Genomic DNA, 8,791 nt, shown 5'->3' on the forward strand with positions numbered 1-8,791 from the left:
GCCTTCCGCTAAAGAACAGCCTCTTTGAAGCAGCTGGTTTGGGCCGGCCTCCTCGTCCCGGGATGGTTTCTCTGTATTTGGTGCTCACGTGACAGAGAACATACACTGGATTCCTCGCCTTTTAGAGTCCGTTGTTTTCTTCATCTGAAGTAGCTTGTTATGCTTTAGAAAGATTTTGCTTTTTAGGTCATAAAGTGGAGCTTGAAGACTGGAAGAGGGTTTTTTTGTGTGTGTGCGTGTGTTTTGTTTTAATGTCTTGATTCTGTGTTGAATGTTTGAAGTTCCTGAGAGCAAGAGACAAGAGATGAGAGCCCGAGGTTGGCTTGGAGAGGTTTTGCAGGATGTCCAGCTCGTCCTAAGGGGGCGGCATTGAAGGGTCAGCCTTGGGCTCAGGGTTAAGCCCTGGTCAGATGGGTCAGGTGGCTTTCAGGCAGGTGTTCCCTCTCCCGTCGACCTGCTCTTGTTCCTTGAACGGCTCCTATTGCCCTTGTAATGTTCTCAGAGCATGAGCTCCCCGGGAGAAGGGCCTGGTTCATCCTTTGCACCCCTGTACCCCAATACCTACAACAGTGCATGGCACAGGCCATGAGAAGGGATGGATGAAGATGCATTTGAAATGTTGGCTGCAATGAAAAATTCTCTAAGGGGAAAGTGGGGAGGGATAAATTAGGAGTTTGAGATGAACAGGTATACACTACTATAAATAAAATAGGTAACCAACAAGGACCTACTGTATAGCACGGGGAGCTATACTCAACATTTTGTAATAACCTACAAGGGAAAAGAATCTGAAAAAGAATATACACTACACATACATACATATGTATATATCTACATGCATATATACACACACATGCATGCGTATAGTATAACTGAATCACTTTGTTGCATACCTGAAACTAACACAACATTGTAAATCAAGTATACTTCAATTAAAAAAAAAAAAAGACAGACAAATTCTCTGCATCAAAGTCCATTCACTGATTCTTATTTTAAAACAAGAGATCAGTGTCTTCAGTTGCCCCCAAATCAGTGGGAAAGGGGCAATGAGAAGGCCCGCGTGTACGTACTGAAAAATGTTTGCTGAGCAAGGAGCCCAGGGAGGAGAAGAGCTGAAGAACAGGGGGCCGACACGGAAGTACAGGACATCCACAGTGAGGCACAGACTGTGTAACCATTTACGAATGGATTTTGACCGTCAGGGAATGCTACCAAATGTTTTTTTGATCCTGTCGGGATCAAGAGAAAACCAGTAATTGATTGCTTTTTAAGAAAACATGACACTCACATGGTCTGAGTTTCGCTTTGTTGTTTAATTTTTAACTGACAGTACCTCCTTTCAGTTTGCTTGTGGAAAGAAAATTGTAGTTAGAGGTGACCTGCTGTTTACCAGAGTATAGGGAAGATAGCCCGGGGCTTCTCAGAGATGGCCCAGTGTTTCTTCAACAGTACTGGCTTTTTCCCACGTGAAGCCCTTTGGAAACTGAAGTAAATGCCCTCCGCCCCGCCCCACTATAGACCGGATGTTTGTGTCCCCCCCAGATTCATATGTTGAAGCCCTAACCCCAGTGTGATGGTGTTTGGAGGTGGGCCTTTGGGAGGTGGTCGGGATTAGATGAGGGAGGGGCCGCCATGGTGGGATGAGTGTCCGTAGAAGAGGAGACGCCAGGGAGCCTGCTGCCCCTACCCCATGTGTGGAGCTGGCTGCAGCCCTGCAGAGGGCAGAGGGTTCTCCCCAGACATTGACTCTGCCAAGGTTATGATCTTGGATTTCCGGCCTCCAGAACTGTGAGAAGTAAGTGTTTGTCATTTAAGCCACCCAGTCTGTGGTATGTTGTGATAGCAGCCTGAGCTACCCACCCCTTCAACTCTCCCCACTCAATCCTGGGTCCCTGGCCCCCTGGCCCCGGCCCCTCGAAGGGCTGTTCCCTCCGACCCCTCCCAGCAGCCCCTGCTTTCTGGGTTATGTCCAGACTCTGGCTGTCCCGAAGGCCCCGCGGGTCGCGCCCTGGCCCACTGTCCAGCCTGAGCTCCTGCCCGACCTGCTTGCTGCTCTCCGGGACACCGAGTTCTCTCCTGTGCCAGGTGCGGGTGCCTGCGTCAGTCCCCCTCTCTGGGGCTCCCTTCATCCCCTTCCTTTCGTGGCCCGGCCCTCCTTTGTTCCTCAGTCTCACTTTCCCCAAATCTTCCCTGGTCTACCTGGGCCCCCTCCTCCAGAGCCTCCCCCTCAGAGCCACCTACGCTGGGCTGGGCTGGGCTGCTTCCCGGCTGAGTCCTATAAGCTCTTCAGCAGAGGGACTGCGGTGGCCCGTGGCCCTGGCAGGGAGCTTTCATCACAGACCCGGCAGGTGGAGCCATGTTCAGGGGCCAGAACTGTCCCCGTCTCACTGGGGCACTAGGGCAGCGGCTCTCAAAGTGTGGCCCTTGACATGGGCCCTTTGGGAGCATCAGGGATGCAAATTCTCCGACCTCACCCCAGACCCATGAGTCAGAAGCCCTGGGGAGAGGGCAGAGGTCTGTGCCGACAAGCCCCCCCGGGGGGATTCTGATGCTTGCCAAGTATGAGAGTCCCTGGGCCAGGGAGGGAATGATGAGGATACCTTGCAGCTCCTCTGGCAGCCTCCCCTGTCCCCTGTGCACTCAGGTTTCAACATAAGCGTCCAAAGCCACCAGAGGGGGACCCCTGTGTCCTGAAGGCACCCTCAGAGGATATAGTTTGTCACCCACAGCTTAAAACCAAGTGTTAACAAACCCACGGGAGACCAGGCCAGACCAGATTTTGGAAGAAAGGGAGCTGAGTGTCCATCAGTGGGTCCAGCTAAAGGCTCATTAGCTACTGCCTTGGGCCCCTGGGCTGCTAGCCAAGCACACCTGGCTGGATTGGGAGGGGGTGTTAACGGGCATCGGGTTGGGGCAGCAACGGAGCCGGAAGTGCTGGGTGAAAGTCCAAGACGGGAGCAGTGGACGCTGTCTGGAATCCTGGCAGGGGAGGATTATCAGGCCTGGACGTTTAATTTGTTGTGTTCACGTACTCATAAAATGTTACTGCCGGAAAGGAACCCGGAAGGTCACTTTGTGCTATTTTTCTTTGTTCTGTTTTTGCGGTACACGGGCCTCTCACTGTTGTGGCCTCTCCCGTTGCGGGACGCACAGGCTCAGCGGCCATGGCTCCGGACGCACAGGCTCAGCGGCCATGGCTCACGGGCCCAGCCGCTCCGCGGCATGTGGGATCTTCCCGGACCGGGGCACGAACCCGCGTCCCCTGCATCGGCAGGCGGACTCTCAACCACTGCGCCACCAGGGAAGCCCTCAGCTGCCTTTTCTTACTCATCTCTTGTCCTCCGCAGTGACTGTCACCAGGCAGACGATTCTCGGTTAGCTGCTGAGTCGGTTGGTTTTGTCCTCCTGCAGATCTTGAGGAAAGGAGATCCTTCTACTCAGCCTGGTGCCACCTGCAGCATCTTCCAGGGACGTGGCGCATCAGCGTTAGGGAATCTCAGAGTCGGCGGGATCCCAGGGATGGCCTGTCCACCTCGGGCGAAGTGACCGCTCAAGGGCACACGCACGGCCCTCGTGTCCGCCCTGGGGCTGGGGAATCTCACCCGCGGCACACAGCGCGTTCCTCTTCATAAACGGTGAGCGAGGGATGGAAGAACCTGCTAAGTTCTCTTCTTCAGCTGCCACTAGAGGAGTTTCTCAGACTCTCACATTTGGTGGACCCCCCAGGGGACAGAAGACCCAGCCCTTCAAGGCAGCAGCTCCATGGGCCGCCCACCGCCTCCCTCTTCAGCCTGATCCCCTGGCCTGGTCCCTGGGCCCCTGCATCCAACGTTCAGTCACTCACAACCGTCGCTGCTCCCCGAACAGGCCAGGGCAGACCACCCTGGTGCTTGTCAGCTTTCCTCAGAGCCCTGTGCTCCCTCCCCAGTATAGCCTTTTTGTGGCCTAACCCTCCAGTTAGAAGAGGGCTGTGCCTCCCTCAAGGTCCCATCCTACCTGGGGTAGATGGCCCCCGAAGCTGAAACAAGCAGGGTAAGCATTTGGCGCGTGGCTTTTGCTAATTCTGCCTCGCCAGGGCACTGCCAGCTTCTTAGGGATCTGCTCGGTACTTCTTGTTCCATGTTCCCAGCACCTTGCACCTGCCAAGCACGTAGAAGTCCTCAATGAATGTTCACGGAGTGAATGAATTTCTGTTTTTCTCAGCAGATAAGATAATGGATGAAAGACGCATAGCCAGTTCACAGGTATCCACGACATCAGGAGAAAGTAAAGGACATGGATGTATATACTGAAGTCAGATCTTGACTGCCTTACTTCCTGAAGTTAATTTAACCTAATTGACACACCTTCTACCTCTAGAAGGTTCTACATCGGGCTTGAGAAAGTCAGCACTCAGCCACCAGGTTTGCTGGCTAAATGGTGCATTTGGACAATAGGAGGTCTGAGTGGGGGGCCCACACAGCCACTTGCACATGTGATGCACGAAAAGCAGGGAGAGGAAAGTGCAAACACCCGTTAACACCTTGTTGCTTTAATTAACTGACTTTCTAAGCCTGAAGGGTAAAGATGTTAGTTTGCCATCACGCCTCTGATTTATTCATTTCCCAATAGCGAAACCACAGCCTGATGGGAAGCAGGTACAGTGTGACCTGTTAGATGATCAGCTTCTGCAGAATATCTTTTCCTGTTGCATTGCCCAAAGGTAGGATGCTTTTGGAAATCTCCTTAATTTGGAAAGTTATTGCTGCCATTTCAAAAGGGAGAGGGAACACAAACGTTCCCTTTTTCATTAGTTTTAATGTCACTCCTCTAAAGGAGTGGTGTCAAATAATACACTTCTAAAATTTATTTCTAGGGAGCACTCCTTATGAGGTCCTGAAATTTCTGACTCGTCACCTAAAGAAAATTGGCATCTTCAGAGCTAGTCCATGAGGGACCAGGAAGTTGGGAATTTGCCCCAGGAGGGCTGTGCCGCTGTAATTTGCACTAAAATGAAAATCTTCATGTTTATCTCCTCCTTTCGCCTATAAAGCAACTCTGGGGCTTCCGTGGTGGCACCGTGGTTAAGAATCCGCTTGCCAATGCAGGGGACATGGGTTCGAGCCCTGGCCTGGGAAGATCTCACATGCTGTGGAGCAACTAAGCCCGTGCACCACAACTACTGAGCCTGAGCTCTAGAGCCTGCAAGCTACAACTACTGAGCCCGTGTGCCACAACTACTGAAGCCTGTGCTCCTAGAGCCCGTGCTCCGCAACAAGAGAAGGCACCGCCATGAGAAGCCCGCGCACTGCAGCGAAGAATAGCCCCCGAATGCCGCAACTAGAGAAAGCCCGCGCGCAGCAACGAAGACCCAAAGCGGCCAAAAATAAATGATAATAAATAAAATAAATATAAAAAAGAATCTTACCTATAGAAAGCAACTCTGCTCACCAATCTCACTGGTTGTGTCTTCAATCAGGACAGAGCCTGGTTCTTTCCTTGCCTTCTGAAGGCTCTGAGCATTTCTCTCCTCTTGCTGCGTAGATGATCCTTTTGAAGAAAGTTTAGGGAATTGAGGTTATTTAATTGGGGGAAGGGCAGGAACGATTGAGGACCGTCTCAAGTGGCTATCAAGGCTTAGGAAAGGTGTCCGCCCACTCGTCTCCCTTTTTGCACAAAGCTACTCAGCTTCAGTTCCAGGAAGGAGGAGTGGCAGAGGGCCCTGCTGCATTGTGAGAGCGTTCAGCCAGGTCCTTACTCCTGACAGCCCCAGAGGAAACAAACGAGGTTCCAAGGCAAAGCGGCTAAGCCGAACTGTGCTGGGAACGTCAGACTCCAGTGTCCTTTCTGAAGGGGAAGCAGAAGACATTCTCTGTAGAGAAAACTCAGCCCTTCGGTTTTGTGAACCAGCTGGTGGGAATCTCCAGGGCGAAGATGTGCTGAACAGTCAGTGTTCCAGGTGGAAGGAGGCCTAAAGCTGGTGCCACGCAGATTTGCCCCTCCGCTATGCTTCTGGTTGAAGGTGGGTGGGCAACAGCTGTGGCAGGGAGGATGCAGCTGGACAGACAGGAATACTCGTGATTCTCAGCACCTTGGAGCCTAGGGGAGCAGGGAGGGTCTGTCATCGTCAGATGTCCTTGAGAAGAGGCTCAACAATGAAAGAACCTCTGTGCGCTCACAGTGGGATAGATGTGTCTGTCCCTTCTCCCATTCATTCATTCATTCATCTTGAGCATCAGTGCTATGGCAACTACCAGAATAGAAGCATAGGAAGCCAAGATGAGAGGTGAGGCAGGTGAATGAATGTGTATGTCGTGATGCCACATGGTGAGTTCTAGGAAAGAGGCGAGACAGGGGTGCTGGGAAGCCCAGAGCAGGGGCCTTATAACCTGGGTCATGGGAGACGAGACTTGCTGGGGAGATGGGCTTAGAAGATGGTAGGTGTGGTGTGCGATGGTAATAGCAATGCTGATGACTGGGGGAAAGGCCTTAGATGGTCTGCCTTCTACGTCCCTTCCTCCATTTGAGGTGGGCACTACCTCAAATTCCTTTAGGAATTTGAACACAGGGTGGGGAATTCAAGCCAAACAAGGGGACAAGGACACCAGAAGGGGTCATTGAGGAGCTGGACCTCAGGCCAGGCCACGTGCTGGGGGACTCAGGAGTACGGAGCGGACGCCGCAGGCAGTGGTGCTCCTTGCAGGTAAATGCTTGACGTGGGTGGTAAGGGGTGACTTTGAAGCAGGTGGGTAACCAGGTATGACTCACCCTTCAGAGAGATCCCTGGAGCCTGCACGGAGGGAGTGGAAGAGGAGGAACAGGTCAGGGAACAGGATTGAAGTGACAGGGGATTCGAGGGAGGGCGTGTCACCTACTCCGTCAGCCCCAGCCCTTGTCCCAATTAGGTACACCGAGGGTCAGGGTGGACCTCAGAAATACAGCAAGTGTTTCATAGGGTTCCAGGGCAGCTCTTTTGACTACGAGGTGAGCTGGCTTTCCACCGTGCCATAGAAACCCAGTGTGACCTATTGTCCTCCCAGTTCTGTGATTTTTGTCTAAGTCTTCCCATCCAGCCCTGCAGGCTACAACTGGGTCTCTTTCAGGGTCACGGGAGGGAGAAACCCTTTCCTCTGAGCTTTCGCCTTCCTGTTCCGCTTCAGTAGACACTTGTAGGCTCTGAATGGAGAGCCCAGGCTCCTGGATCACGTGGGTTGGCGGGTGGTTCTGAAGGCAAAGCAGCTCACACATGTGGCCAGCCACGCTGGCTGTGTGCCGGTCCCCAGAGAACTCTCAGTCCACAGCAGACGGGCTCTGGGCGGATCTTGGGCAGTGTGGCTTTCTGCAACCCCCAGGCTCTCCCGTCTGCAACCCCCAGGCTCTCCTGTGTTGCACGGTCTGGCCTTCGGGATGAAATGGATTCACTTTTACTGAAATACACATTTCAGTGTTTAGTGGCTTCTAGCAAATTTTGTTAAAAATGAGTTGAAATTGGAACCTACAAGAGAAATTTGAAAATCTTCCTTAAACTCTGAAAATAAGGTCACTTGGCTAGGACCCAAGAGTAAGAAACTTCATCCCCAATGATAATTATCTCGAAAAGCTAAGGAGTCAGTAATGATAGAAGAGAAAGGGTCTCCAGCAAACAGGTGACTGTTGGGAGGACACAAAGGAGGAGAGAGCCTGCCCCACAATTGGATGTGGTCCATCCCCGCCTGCCCCACGGCTGTTTATCCCGTTTCTGTCTGTGCCTTTAGGGAAAGTGCTGGGCGCCACAAAGCTGGCCTGGCCTCCTCCCTTTTCCTTTGAAACCTGCAATCCTATTAATTACCAGATTCACTCCCATATCCCTTCTTTTGATAAGCCTGGGTTTATTCAGGCCAGCACTGCTCAGCTTCTGCAGAAGCCCAACCTCTTCGTAATTGCAACTTCCTGCCCGGCTCTGCAGCTTCCGGCAGGATGCGCACATATCCGCAGGCTCCCAGGCCAGCTTGAAGCCTTTGGCGTGCACGTTTGCCCTGTTCATTGGCTAACAGAGGAAAAGGGTATTGAACAGTATTCGGTATGAAGGAAAGCTTCCAGCTCCCAGAAGCTTCCAGCTCCCAGACTCAAGTTTTTCCAAAAGAAGGAGGGAATATGTAGACGGAAGAATTTGCTGAAGGTCAAGACAGGAATGAATGAGCTTTTGGTTCAAACTATTTTCATGTATTTTTTCTCTCTCTCATTTTCCCTGGAAATAAAGTAAAGGGAATTATGGGTAAAGAGAAGTGCACAAATGCCCATAGCTGTGAACACTTTAAAAGCGGCAGGTTAACGGTGAAAATGAGCCAGAAACAGAAGGAAAAATCAGCAATACTGGTCTGGTTTTTATTTAACAGTATGGTATTTTGTTAGCCATGGATTTTGCATTAATTTTGACTTCTTACATACTGCATGAAGTAGGTTTTATCTTGATCACTGAGTTTTTTGACATCTCCTTCAATTTTACACTCAAGGCGTCATTTCCCTGTATCCCTTCACCCCAGTCCTGGCCCTGGGCTGACCCATGATGTCATTAGCCATTGGTTCACTGATGGAGGTAAAGAAATAGACTCACTCAGGCCTCCCTGGACCCTCTGCATGGACCTCCCTTCTCCCTTTTCTGTCTGGTGAAATCTCATCCTTCAAGGGCCTGCTCAAATGTGCCCTTCATTATTAAGTCTTTTTTGTTCCTCCCACGCTGGGAGAATCGCCCTTCCTGGTGCTCCCACGGCACCTGTGTTCACCTGTGCCCGCCTGTGGTCTAGCCCTGACCTCCCTGCATGTAAGTTTCCCC

The sequence above is a fragment of the Phocoena phocoena genome, chromosome 14 (genome assembly GCF_963924675.1).
Source record: "Phocoena phocoena chromosome 14, mPhoPho1.1, whole genome shotgun sequence".
NCBI lineage: Eukaryota > Metazoa > Chordata > Mammalia > Artiodactyla > Phocoenidae > Phocoena > Phocoena phocoena.